Below are 14,844 nucleotides of genomic sequence, written 5' to 3' on the forward strand. Positions count from 1 at the left end.
GTCTTGAGGAATGGTAGGTCCTCCATTGATCGTGGTTGATCACGGATGTTGTGAACTAGCTGCCCAAGTACATGCAGGCAGGCCAGGGCAGTACCAAATGGAGAGCAAGCTGTTGCTCATGCAGCAGGAAACCTCTCCCAGCTGCTGCTGAACCCGATACAGTTTGGCACCTGTGGCATTGCAGGAGTTGCCAGTCAGCACTGAACTCAACATAGGACTGCCTTAGGGAATCCAGCTCCGGATTTTCCCCCGGGGTTTACTCCTGAAGCTTTCCCTTTCAGGAAGGCAACAGAGGTTTGAGATCAGAGTTTTCCTTCTCCTAGCAGAGTTACCAACCATGGCTGATGAGACCAATCTGACCAAGCCCATTAGTTTTAAGTCACCAGTAACCTGCCTTTGCCTCTTACTCTGTCAGTAGAAATAGTTCCGCTGGGTTTAGTAGCTAAGCCACATGGGAAGGGCAGGAGCTGGACTTGGTTGAGAAGCACACCATTAGGAGCATTTAATAGATGGTGGGAGTTCATCCCCACTACCACCCCCCGGCTATAACAACCTTAAGGAATTTTGAGCAACCCCCATATAATGCTGGAGGAACTCAGCAGGTCAGTCAGCGTCTATGAAGAGGAATAAATGGGTCAATGTTCAGACTGAGACCCTTCATCAGGACTGGAAAGTGAGTGGCTCTGTAAATTTAGACTTGTTCCCAGACAGGAAAAACTGCTTAAGAGAGGAGGAGAGAGAGAGTAGACGGAAACATCACAATCCACTGTCCAGAGGAGTGCAAAAGATGCCAGACGGTTATATTTAGGGAGTGTTAGCCGGTTACTTAGAAAACAACAACAGGGCCAGGCAAGATCAGCACAGATCTGTTAAAGTGGAGTCGGGTTTGACTAATCAATTGTCAAATCAGTTGAAGCTGAGGCTTTATAAGGCATTGGTCAGACCGCACAGGGTGTTTTGAGCAGTTTTGGGCCCTTATCTAAGAAAGGTTGTGCTGGTATTGGGAAGGGCCCAGAGGAGGTTCACGAGAATGATTCCAGGAATGAAAGGGTTAACGTATGAGGAGCATTTGATGGCTCTGGGCTTGTACTCGCTGGAGTTCAGAAGAATGAGGGGGAATCTCACTGAAACCAATAGAATATTGAAAGGCCTAGATCGAGTGGATGGGGAAAGGATGAGCAGCCTCAGTGTTCAAGTTTGTCCCTTTGGCACAGAGATGACAAGGAATTTATTCAGCTTTCCAATATTCGGTAGGTTTCAATGAAATCCCTTTGAGGTCCACTGTAAGCCTTATTCATAAGGCTCTGAATCAAAAAGGGGAAGCAGTGGATGAGAGGACTGGAGGGTAGAAGAATAAGTTATCACCGATGATATACACAGAACACGGAGAGGGTACTGTATAAGGTTTTTGTAAACTTCCAGATGCAGGAACAATGATTTAAGGTCACTCAGAAGTTTCCAGATACTGTGCCAAGCTCAGGCACTGTTCCAAGGGGTTGGTGATTATGTGGGTTGAGCCGTCAGTGAGGCTGGAAGCTGTTGTCCATGTACGATGTGCCAGGGAGAGGAGAGTGCAGAGCAGTGGAGAGAGTGGGGCAAGATGGGTCTACTGCGGATTCTGTGCGCTGGGTTACATCAGCGTGAAGGTTCAAAGTTCAAAGTAAATTTATTAGCAAAGTACATATTTATTAATTTAGGAATGCAGAGTGGAACAGGGTCTCCAGCCCAATGAGCAGCCCATTGATTTAACTCTAGCCTAATCACAGGACAATTTACAGTGACCAATTAACCTACTAACTCTTACAGCTTTAGAGTGTGGGAGGAAACTGGAGCACCTCGAGGAAACCCACACAGTCACGGGGAGAACGTACAAACTCCTCAGAGACAGTAGTGAGGACTGAAGCTGGTTAGCTAGCGCTGTGATAGTGTTACACCAACCTCCATGCTAACATGCTGCCATGTCACCACTCTACAACCCTGAGATTCATTTTCTTGTGGGCATTCACAATAAATAGTTATTTATTTGTTGAGATGCAGCGCAGAATAGGCCCTCTGGCCCTTTGAGCCGTGCCACCCAGCGATTCCCGGATTTAATCCTAGCCTAATCATGGAACAGTTTGCACTGACCAATTAACCTGCAAACAGTAGGCCTTTGGCCTGTGGGAGGAATCTGCAGCTCCCAGAGGAAACCCATGCAGTCACTGGGAGAAAGTACAAACTCCTTACACTCAGCAGTGGGAATTGAACCCAGTTTGCCTGTATTATAAAACATTGTGCTAGCCACTACACTACTGTACCACCCTTTACAAAGAAACAAAAAATATATAGTAATAATAAGCAGTAAATATCAAAAACATACAGTCATAGGAAACTACAGCAACAGGCCATTCAGCCCATCTAGTCTGTGTTGAACCAATTAAACTGACTTGTCCCATCGACCTGCACCCGGACCACGAGATCAAGAGTCTTTGAAAGTGAGTTCACAGGTTGTGGGAAGAGTTCAGTGAGTGAAGGTGGGGTTCAGGGGATGTCCTGGGGAACGGAGGGTTAACTCATCCCCTGAGATGTCTCTCTCTGCAGGTTGGAAAATGTGAGCGAGACTCTCATTTATTGATGGAGGAACTCGCACTGCTCCAGGGCCAGTTTTATGATTTTCCATCCATTAACGGCTATCAGGCACACGGTGATGGCTGAATCACTATCTCCTAAATGGTTTCCAGAGTATTTATAGAAAACTATTAAATAACAAGCGAAGGACAGAAACTTTGGTCCCAGGTTCAGATCTGGTACAGAGGAGACAGGAGGAGCTGCAGCTTGTGGAGAAGGGTGGGTGTGTGGAGTGTTGGGGGAGGGGGAACCTGTGTGACGGGCAACGGGGGAGGGAGAACCTGTATGATGGCCAATGGGTGGAGTGGTCCCAGTGACGGCCAATGGGTGGAGTGGTCCCAGTGACGGCCAATGGGTGGAGTGGTCCCAGTGACGGTCAATGGGGGAGTGATCCCAGTGGCGGTCAATGGGGGAGTGGTCCCAGTGACGGGCAATGGGGGAGTGGTCCCACTGACGGCCAATGGGTGGAGTGGTCCCAGTGATGGGCAATGGGGGGAGTGGTCCCAGTGACAGGCAACGTGGGGAGTGGTCCCAGTGATGGGCAACGGAGGGGGGAGAGGTCCCAGTGACGGGCAATGGGGGAGGGGTCCCAGTGACGGGCAATGGGAGAGTGGTCCCAGTGATGGGCAATGGGGGAGTGGTCCCAGTGACGGGCAACGGGGGAGGGGTCCCAGTGATGGGCAACAGGTTGAGATCCTTCATCTCGACTGGAAAATATTGGAGAGATTGGCTATATAAAGAGGTGGATCAAGTCGGCAGGTGATGGGTGGATCCGGGTGGGGAAGTGATAGGCAGATGGAGGAGGGGGCAGTGGGAATAGCAACAGAGGCTGAGAGGTGATGGACAGATGAAGGGGGGTGTGATTAGTGACAGCGGTTGGGAGGTGATGGGTAGAGATGATGGGATCTGATAGGAGAGGAATGCAGAGCATGGAGCTGTGAGGGTGGAGGGAATGCAGATGGGAACAGTGGATGCAGGTAGAAGGGGGTCCCAGTCCCAGCAGGAGTCTGTGGCTGATGGGCAGATGGAGAAGGTGGGGGAGGGGAAAAGAGACAGAGTGATGGGGGCTGGGGTGGATGTAGGAGGAGCTGGGGAGATCAGGAGGGGCGCAGGTTACCTGAAATTGGAGAATTCAAAGTTAATGCCATTGGGTTGTCAATGACCTAGGGTGAGTATGAGGTGCTGCTCCAGAAGATCATCAGACATAGGAGTGGAATTAGGCCATATGGCTCTTCGAGTCTGCTCCACTATTCAATCATGGCTGATCCTTTTATCCCCTCCTCAGCTCCACACCCCAGTCTTCTCACCGTAACATTTGATGTCATGTCCAATCAAAAACCTATCAAGCTCTGCCTTAAATATACCCAATGACCCGGCCTCCACAGCTTCCTGTGGTAATAAATTCCACAAAATCACCAGCCTTTGGCTAAAAAGATGTCTCCACATATCTGTTTTAAATGGACGCCCCTCTATCCTGATGCTGTGTCCTCTTGTCCTAGACTCCCCCACCATGGGAAACATCATTTCCACATCTACTCTGCCTAGACCTTTCAGCATTCAAAAGGTTTGAATGAAATCCCCTCTCATCCTTCTGAATTCCAGCGAGTACAGACCCAGAGCTACCAAACATTCCTCACATGATAAGCCTTTCATTCCTGGAATCATCCTTGTGAACCTCCTCTGGACCCTCTCCAATGCCAGCACATCTTTTCTTAGATGAGAAGCCCAAAACTATTCACAATACTCAAGGTGAGAGCTCACCAGTGCCTTATAAAACTTCAGCATCACATCCTTGCTCTTGTGTTCTAGACCTCTTGAAATGAATGCTAACATTGCATTTGCCTTTCTCACCACTGACTCAGTCTGCAAGTTAACCTTTAGGGTGTTCTGCACAGGACTCCCTAGTCCCTTTACATCTTAGATTTCTGGATTTATTTCCCATTTAGAAAATAGTCTGCACCTTTATTTCTACTACCAAAGTGCTTGACTGCGCATTTTCCAACATTGTATTTCATTTGCCACTTTCTTGCCCATTCTCCAAATCTGTCTAAGTCCTTATGCAGCCTACCTGTTTCCTCAACACTACCTGCCCCTCAAACAATTTTTGTATCATCTGCAAACTTGGTAACAAAGCCACCTATTCCATCATCTAAATTATTTATATACAGCATTAAAAGAAGTGGTCCCAACACCGACCCCTATGGAAAACCACAGTCACTGGCAGCCAACCAGAAAGGGATCCTTTTATTCCCACTCACTTCCTCCTATCAACCAGCCAATGCTCTAACTATGCCAGTAACTTTCCTCTGATACCATTGGTTCTTAACTTGGTAAGTAGCCTCATGTGTGGCACCTTGTCAAAGGCCTCCTGAAAGTCCAAATATACAACATCCACTACACTCCCTTTATCTATCCTATGTGTAATCTCCTCAATGAATTCCAGTAGGTTTGTCAGGCAGGATTTTCCCTTAAGGAAACTGTGCTGACTTTGTCCTATCTCGTCCTGTATCACTAAGTACTCCATAACCTCATCCTTAATAATTGACTCCAACGTCTGAGGTCAGACTAACTGGTCTATAATTTCCTTTCTGCTACTTTCCTCCTTCTTAAAGAGTGGAGTGTTATTTACAATTTTCCAGTCTTCTGGTACCATGCCCAAGTCCAATGATTTTTGTAAGATCATTACAAATGCCTCCACAATCTCTATCGCTACCTTTTTCAGAACCCTAGGGTGCAGTTTTTCTGGTCCGGGTGACTTATGTACCCTTAGGTCTTCCAGCTTTTTGAGCACCTTCTCCCTTGTAATAGTAACTGCACCCACTTCTCTTCCCTCATACACTTCAACATCTGGCACACTGCTAATGACTTCCACAGTGAAGACTGATTTAGTTCACCTGCCATCTCTTTGTCCCCCATTATTATTTCTCCAGCCTCATTTTCTAATGGTCCTATATCCACTCTCATCTTTTATTTTTTACATACTTGAGAAAGCTTTTACTATCCGCCTTGATATTTTTTGCTAGCTTGCTTTCATATTTCATCTTTCCCCTCCTAATGATTCTCTGTAGGGTTTTAAAAGCTTCCCAATCCTTTCCTGCTAATTTTTGTTTTGCTGTCTGCCCTCTCTTTTGCTTTTACATTAGCTTTGACTTCCCTTGTCAGCCACAGTTGTACTATTTTGGCATTTGAGTATTTCTTCATTTCCAGAATATATCTATCCTGCACCTTCCTCATTTCCCCCCAGAAACTCATACTCTGCTGTCATTCCTGCCAGCAACTCCCTCCAATTTATTTTGGCCAACTCCTCTCTCATACCACTGTAATTGCCTTTACTCCGCTGAACTACTGCTACATCAGACTTTATTTTCACCCTATCAAATCTCAAGTTGAACACAGTCATACTGTAATCACTGGTTCCTAAGGGTTCCAGTACATTACCTAACACCCAATCTAGTATAGCCGATTCCCTAGTAGGCTCAATGGCAAACTGCTCTAAAAAGCCATCTTGTAGGAATTGAACAAACTCACTCTCTTGAGATCCATTTCCAACCTGATTTTCCCAACTGACCTGCATGTTGAAATCTCCCATAACTATCATAACATTGCCCTTTTGACACGCCTTTTCTATTTCCCATTGTAACCTATGGTTCATATCCCAGCCTCTTTTGGGAGACATGTATATAACTACCATCAGAGTGCTTTTACCCCTGCAGTTTCTTAACACAATTCGCAAGAATTCAACATCTTCCGATCCTACGGCTCATCTTTCTACTGATTTGAAGCCTTTCTTTACCAGCAGAGCCACGCCTCCCTCTCTCCCTACCTTTCCTATGTGTGTAATCTACAATGTGTAACCTTGGACATTCAGCTCCCAACTACAACCATCTTTCAGTCACGGTACAGTGATGGTCACAACATCATACCTGACAATCTGTAAAAGTGCAACGAGATCATCCACCTTGCTTCTTATACTTTGTGCATTGAGATATAACACTTTGAGTACTGTATTTGCTACCCTTTTTGATTCTGCATGCCTAATACACTGATACTCACCCTGCTGGCTGCAATTATATCCTATTATCTGCCTGCCCTTCCTGATATTCTGACTGCATGCTATCTTTTCCTTTTTAACCATCCATCTTATCCTGCGTCCCTTCACTCTGATTCCCACCTCCTGCCAAATTAGTTTAAATCCTCCCCAACAACTCCAACAAATCTGCCCTTGGGAATATTGGACACCTCGGGTTCAGGTGCAACCCGTCACTTTTGTATGGTCGTTCCTCCCCCAGGAGAGATCCCAATGGTCCAAGAACTTGAAGCCCTGCCCCCTGCACCAGCTTCTCCGCAATGCATTTATCTGCCAGATCACCCTGTTTCTACCCTCACTGGAGCGTGGCACAGGCAGCAATCCAGAAGTTATCCACCTGCAGGCCGGCCTACCCAAACCAGAAGCCTTGGATAACTAGTTCAGTGCGCGTTGCTGTCAGCACAAGGGATAAGCCTTCGCCTCCGGAGACCGACAGGAGCCACTGTGATTTACGTAGAGCCATCAAGGTGGCAAAACGTCAACACAGGGACAAAATCCAGTCTCTACTCTGCGACAATGACACATGCAGCACATGGCAAGGACTGCACACCATCGCAGACTTCAAGGGGAAACGCAGCAGTACAGCCAATATTGCTGCCCCGCTCTCAGACAAGCTAAATGTTGTTTACGCTCGACTCGAAGTTGATAGGACTGAACCCCCAAGGACAGCCGTCGACGAGACCCGCTCCTTGGTCACCTCCGAGGCTGAGGTATGTAGAACATTCCAATGTGTCAAAAGCCACAAGGCAGCGGGGCAGGAAGGCATCTCAGGGTGCGTCCTCAAAGTGTGTGCGGAACAGCTGGCTGGTGTGTTTATGGACATTTTTAATCTCTCTGTCTCCTAGTGTGTAGTGCCCTCCAGTTTCAAATCATCCACCATTGTCCCTGTACCTAAGAAAACCAAGGTAGCATGCCTGAACAATCTCTGCCCTGTCGCTCTCACCTGAATTATGAGCAAATGCTTTGAGAGGCTGGTTAAAGACTATATCCGCTGCATGCTACCACCCATACTAGACCCCCTACAATTCACCTACTGATGGAACAGGTCTACCGATGACGCCATAGCCACAGTAATACACGCCATCCTCACTCACCTGGAGAAGAGGGATGCATATGTTAGAATGCTGTTCCTGGACTACAGTTCAGCATTCAACACCATAATTCCCTCCAGAATTGACTGGAGGCTCAGAGACTTCAGCCTGCACCCTGCCTTGTGCAGCTGGATTCTAGACTTCCTATCGAATTGCCGACAGGTGGTAAGGATGAGCTCCCTCATCTCTGCCCCTCTGACCGTCAACACAGGTGCCCTCCAGGGTTGTGTCCTGAGTCCCCTCCTCTACTCCCTTTACACCCATGACTGTGCTCTCACACACAACTTCAATCTGCTGATCAAATTCGCAGATGACATGACACTGATCGGCCCTATTTCTAGCAGTGATGAGACAGCCTACAAAGGAGAGGTTAACACCTTGACATAGTGGTGCCAAGATAATAACTTCTCCTTCAATGTCTAAAAAAACAAAGGAGCTGATTGTGGATTACAGGAGGAACAGACAGGCTCACCCTGATCAACATCAATGGGACTACATTTGAGATGGTGGCTAGTTTCAAGTTCCTCGGTATACGCATCACCGATAATCTCACCTGGACTGTATACACTGGCTGTGTGGCTAAAAACAGCACATCAATGTATCTTCCACCTCAAGCAACTGAAGAAGTTCGGCATGGGCCCCCAAATCCTCGACCTTCTATGGGGGCACCACTGAGAGCATCCCGACTGTCTGTATCACCACCCGGTACGGGAACTACACCGACCTTGATTGTTGGGAACTGCAGAGAATGGTATGGACAGCCCAGCGCATCTGTGAATGTGAACTTCCCTCCAGTGAGGACAATTGTAGCAGCAGGTGCATAAAGGAGGCCTGCAAGATCATCAGGGACACCAGTGACCCCAACAATAAACTGCTTCAGCTGCTTCTGTCTGGCAAACAATACAACAGCATTAAAGCCAGGACCAACAGGCTACAGGACAGCTTCTTCTACAAGCCATTAGACTTATGAATTCACGTGTTGTACATTGCGATGAAGTGATAATGCAAAGATTTTTACTCCCTCACTTTGTGGGATGATGTAAGATTTAAATAAGTTCAAATTCAAATACTACCGGGAGATCCTGCTTCTCAGCTTTCTACCTAGCTCTTTAAATTCTCTTTTCAAGATCTCCTTGCTTTTCCTTCCTATGTCTCCCTCCCCCTCCAAAATGTTATGGATCTGATCCAAGACGTCACGGACCCTGATACCTGGGAGGTAACATGCCATTTGGGTATCCCATTCACATCCACAGAATCTCCTGTCTGTTCCTCTGACTATTGAGTCCCCGATCACTACCACTGCCCTCTTCTCCCTCTTCCCCTGCTGCACCACGGACCTATGCTCAGTGCCAGTAACCTGGTCTCCGTGGAGTTCCCCTGGGAGGTCATCCCCCAAAACTGTATACCTATTATTGAGAAGAATGGCCACAGAGGTGCTCTGTATGAATTGTCTATTCACATGTCCATTTCTCCTGACAGTCATCCAGCTCCTCGCCTCCTGAAATTTCAGGATGACTACTTTCCCGTAACTCTGATCGATTATCTCCTCACTCTCCCATACAAGGTCATCCAGCTGCTGCTCCAGATCCCGAACATGGTCTTCAAGGAGCTGCGGTTGGATGCACTTCACGTGGATGTAGTTTCCTGGGAGACTCTGGGTCTCCCAGGACTCCAACATCCGGCATGAAGAACACACAACGGCTGTTTACTACACTAGGTCCAGTAAGAGAAAAATAAAAGAACCTTAACAGAAGCTTACGCAGAGCCAAAGCCTGACACTCCTACTCTCACCACTGGCCTACTCCCAACGATGGCCACCCTGCTCGTCCTTTCTGGACTTTTAAACAAGTGTCGCTGACCTGCGAGAAACCCCGTTGCTGTGGCCTTCTCCTGCTGCTGACTGAGCTGTCGGAATTCAGAGTTAATGCCATCGGGTTGTCAATGACCCGGGGGAGTATGAGGTGTAGTTAGTCTGTATTTAGCCCCAGTCTGGCTGTGGAGGAGGCCGGGGACAGGCGGGTCAGTACGGGGAATGGTGAATGGGATTAAAACGGCTGGAAATAGAAGATGCAGACAGCCAAAGGGGATGGGGCACTAGTGCCCGGTGAAGTAGACACCCAGTCCGCACCTTGACTCCCATCCAGACCTCGAGCTTGCCTCACCATTCAGTTACATAGAACACAGACCATTTCACCACAGTATAGAGCCTTTGGCCCATGATGTTGTGCCGACCCGTTAACCTGCTCTAACATTAATCCATTTTTCTATCATCCATGTGTCAATGAGTCTCCTGACTGTCCTTTGTGTATCAGCCTCTACCACCGCCCCTAGCAGGGCAAATGTGCCATTCTCTCTGTGGAAAACATACAACTGGTATTCCCCCTATACTTTCCTCCAAACACCACAAGGTCATGCTAGCTCAGTAATGAATTTCCACAATGGGAAAAAGTTTCTGCCTATCAACTCCATCTATCCTTTTTATCTTCTCTATAAAGTGACCTCTCATTCTCAACCTCTCCAAAAGAGGAAAGCCACAACTCCCACAACCTTCCCTCATAAGACATGCTCTCTAATCCAGGCAGCATCCATGAAAATCTCCTCTGAATGAAGCTTCCACATCCTTCTTGTAAGTATAGTACAGTGAGCAGGTAGAATAGGCTGTAGACTGAGCAAAGTCAGCAGCTAGTCTAGGCTGTCGACTGCTTTGGAGTGAACAGGTAGCAGAGAATCTGTAGATGTTTGCAATGAGCAGAATCTATAGACTGTGTGTGCAGTGAGCAGGTAGTATAGGCTCTGTCAACTTTATACAGTGAGCAGGCAGCATAGACTCTGTAGGCAGGTAGTATAGTGTAACACCTGTGTAGCGCTGGTCTCGTCTCGTGTGACTGGTCACCGCACTCTTTCTGAGAAAATTAAATTACATAGCACTACACTAGGTGCTAGTAGGGCATTTGAAGCTCTAGGTATCGGTAGGAGACAGTGAATAGAAAATACACACTTCTGGAGCAAGTTTTGTTTATAAAAAAACAATATATACAAAATATTTACATGAGTAACAACAAATTCAAAATTCTAACATTCTGTTTACATAGGATAGAACATACATAGAATAGTACAGCACAGTACAGGCCCTTTGGCCCACAATGTTGTGCTGACCCTCAAACCCTGCCTCCCATATAAGCCCCCACCTTAGATTCCTCTATATACCTGTCTAGTAGTCTCTTAAACTTCACTAGTGTATCTGCCTCCACCACTGACTCAGGCAGTGCGTTCCACGCACCAACCACTCTCTGAGTGAAAAAACCTTCCTCTAATATCCCCCTTGAACTTCCCACCCCTTACCTTAAAGCCATGTCCTCTAGTATTGAGCAGTGGTGCCCTGGGGAAGAGGCGCTGGCTATCCACTCATCTATTCCTCTTATTATCTTGTACACCTCTATCATGTCTCCTCTCATCCTCCTTCTCTCCAAAGGGTAAAGCCCTAGGTCCCTTAATCTCTGATCATAATGCATACTCTCTAAACCAGGCAACATCCTGGTAAATCTCCTCTGTCCCCTTTCCAATGCTTCCACATCCTTCCTGTAGTGAGGCGACCAGAACTGGACACAGTACTCCAAGTGTGGCCTAACCAGAGTTTTATAGAGCTGCATCATTACATCGCGACTCTTAAACTCTATCCCTCGACTTATGAAAGCTAACACCCCATAAGCTTTCTTCACTACCCTATCCACCTGTGAGGCAACTTCCAGGGATCTGTGGATATGTACCCCGAGATCCCTCTGCTCCTCCACACTACCAAGTATCCTGCCATTTACTTTGTACTCTGCCTTGGAGTTTGTCCTTCCAAAGTGTACCACCTCACACTTCTCCGGGTTGAACTCCATCTGCCACTTCTCAGCCCACTTCTGCATCCTATCAATGTCTCTCTGCAATCTTTGACAATCCTCTACACTACCTACAACACCACCAACCTTTGTGTCGTCTGCAAACTTGCCAATCCACCCTTCTACCCCCACATCCAGGTTGTTAATAAAAATCACGAAAAGTAGTTTAGGTTCCTAATCTCAGATATCAATAAAAAACAAATTCCTGTTTAGTCAGAATCAGTAATATTCATTAGAATAACCTTTATTACTCCAATTTCTCTAACTAATTAGATCTGGTGTTATTCCCTATTTAAAGGTTACAGACTAACATTTCCTTTTTATTTATCCCTATTTAGTTAGAAAACTAATTAAATTCCTATTCTTGGGTATTATGGTTAATTTAAGTGTCTGTTCAAGTCAACATGTCTACAAATTCAAATTCAATCTAAATAAATATATATAGATCGATAGATAAAGCTTAACTCCTTTCATGACTATTCTCCAATATCACAACTTTTAAACAAAGTAAATTTCGTTCAGTAACTTATCAAAATCTTTGCAAAATTAATCAGTTCTTGCAGAAAATCAAATTCAAATCCTTCGAATGAAAATAAACTTTTGCATCCAACCGTATTTAATCCTCTACGTCATGAAACACTGCTTCCGTGCTGGTCCTTCATCTTGAGCGGCTTGCCATCTTGTTTGTTGTTTCGTTGAAATAGTTGATCGTCCATGGAAAGTTGATTCACAAACTTACAGAAAACAAGCCTGACCTGTATACAACAGGATTACAATCCGTAAGTTATTATACACATTCCATTTGCTATTTCAAAATAACTCAATATCACATTGTAATTTCCAAACACTTCTCTATTACACCAGTACTGAACATATTTCACACATAAATTATATAGTCAGGACCGTAAAAGTGTTAATTTACCAAATCCCTTGGTATAATTTAACAGAATTAATTCCCGGTTACACGGTAGAGATCTTGGACACTTGCCTCTGCCGATACTGTCTCGTTATAGCTGCTGCTTGTTATATCTGTAGCTTCAATAGATCCTTTATCACTAGTCTCTCCTCCAGGGATTTCATCCTGAGGTTTTCAAGTTAGTAGGGTAGAGATACTCACTACTAATTTCACTTTATATCTTTAGTTTCTAATAGTTTGCTGTGCTTCTCTTGCTATCCCGCGCCTGCGTCAGCTACGCCTCGTCCTTGCATAGGTGTTCTACCCCCAATTTCTCTTTTTCTTAAAAAATTCAGTAAACTTTCTTTTCATCCCTCCACAAGTGGAGCTTTCTAACATTCCATCTTTTGGGTTTAATTAACCTGGGTTACACCCTTCCCCTTTGTATTAATGCAAGTCTCCTTGCATACGGCTACAGGTGGCACTGTAATGGGTTTGGACTGTTCTTCATTTGTGAAATCTAGAAGAGATTCTACAATAGCTGAACTCAGAGCTTGGAAAAGGGACTGAATTACTGTCACTAAAGGATTTCCGAGCTCAGGATATGTGAGAGTTCTGGGTTTTTCTCTGTGTCTAGAAGACCTTCTGAGTTCAGACTCTTCTTTAGGAGAATTCTCATTTCTGGTGTCGTTTCTAGTCAACACTTTATCACATCTCTTTTTTTATTGAACCTCAGACTCATCTGAGATTCACGAAATTTCCAGACTTCTGCCATGAGCTGGGATACACTGATTACACATTTCCTCATTTATTGTTTTTTTCCACAGGGTTTTCTTCAGGACTGATAGGTAAGTTATTTTCTACAGTGGATTCCTCTACATCAGATAAATAACTTGCGTTTCTTTGAGATTCCAGCACTGGGTCTGCAACTGGGGTGGCTGTAAATGGCCGGTTTGGGTTGGAGGCCACAGTTCTTCTGTGCAACTGTTCATAAGTTTCCGGACTCCTAGAAGGTTCTTCTACAACGTCAAGTCTTGATCTGTGGTAATAAACCACATCCTCATCCTCTTCAGAGTCAATTGGATTTTCTTTCTCTTCAGCCAACTGTTCATTCTTCATATTGTGAGTTGTGTACTTGCGAAGAGGGACAGGAGAAAGTTGTTCATTGTCTTCAGAAGGAAGAAATCCACAAGGGAGCAATAGATCCCTATGTAATGTTTGTATGGGCCCAGACTGTTTCTTAGGGCATGCCTGGTAGACAGGCAGATCACCAGCTTGGCTCACCACTACATAGACTAATTCTTCCCATTGATCGGCAAGTTTGTTTTTACCTCGTAGACGCACATTCCTTAGTAGCATTCGTCTCCTTCTTTCAACCCTGAAGCTGTCGCAGGTTTGTCATATGTGGTCTTGTTTCAGTCTGCCATTTTCTGTGAGTTCCCCTTGCCGATCTTGAGGCTTTCCTCAAGATGAGATTTAAAATTTTGTGCATACTGAGAGAGTGATGTACCATGTTTGTCTTTCAAGGGTAGTCCGAAAGCTAAATCAACTGGGAGTCTGGGATGTCGTCTGAATATCAATTCATATGGACTAAAGCCAGTTTTCTTGTTCCTAGTACAATTATAAGCATGGACTAGGGGTTTCACAAATTCTCGCCAGCAAACTTTTATCTTTCATCTCCGGGGGTTTCCATCATATCTAAGAGGGTCCAGTTAAACCTCTCGACAGAGTTTCCTCTAGAATGATATGATCTAGTTCTGACTTTTTGAATTGCAGCTATCTTGCACATTTCTTTAATCAAGTGGGATTGGAAGTCAGGCCTTCTATCGCTGTGGAGTCACTCGGGATAACCATATTGCAAGATGAAATGCTCCCATGTTGACTTTGGAACCATCTTGACTTTTTAGTTAGGTGTAGGAATAGCCAAGCATATTTAGTGAATGTTCAGTTATTACTAACACATCTTTTGTGTTACTTTGATCGGGTTCTAATGTATGAAAGTCCATGCAGACCAGCTGCAAGGGTCGAGTACTCACAATATTCACTGACAGAGCAGCTTTCTCAGGAAAGGTCCTCCTTCTTGCGCATCGAACACATGTTCTAATCTTGGGTTCCACATCTTGGGCCAATAGGATCAGCTTCTGACGAAATACAGGGTACAATCAATACCCATGTGACCAAGGTCATCATGAAGACCCTTAAGTACCTCAGATTGAAACTTTTCAGGTCAAACAAGCTGGTATGTTGTTTTATCTCCAGTTAATCTTTTTCTGTAGAGAA

At 45.4% G+C, this 14,844-nt stretch overlaps 1 long non-coding RNA gene across 1 annotated transcript in view; it reads right to left on the minus strand.

The window, feature by feature from the left end:
- The window catches only part of LOC134356557 (uncharacterized), a 39,676-nt gene that overhangs the window by 15,591 nt on the left and 9,241 nt on the right, over positions 1–14,844 (minus strand). The window contains exon 2 of the long non-coding RNA XR_010020390.1: positions 12,281–12,424. This is a non-coding gene — a long non-coding RNA (uncharacterized LOC134356557). The remainder of the gene's footprint in view (positions 1–12,280; positions 12,425–14,844) is intronic.

This window comes from Mobula hypostoma, chromosome 14 (genome assembly GCF_963921235.1).
Source record: "Mobula hypostoma chromosome 14, sMobHyp1.1, whole genome shotgun sequence".
NCBI lineage: Eukaryota > Metazoa > Chordata > Chondrichthyes > Myliobatiformes > Myliobatidae > Mobula > Mobula hypostoma.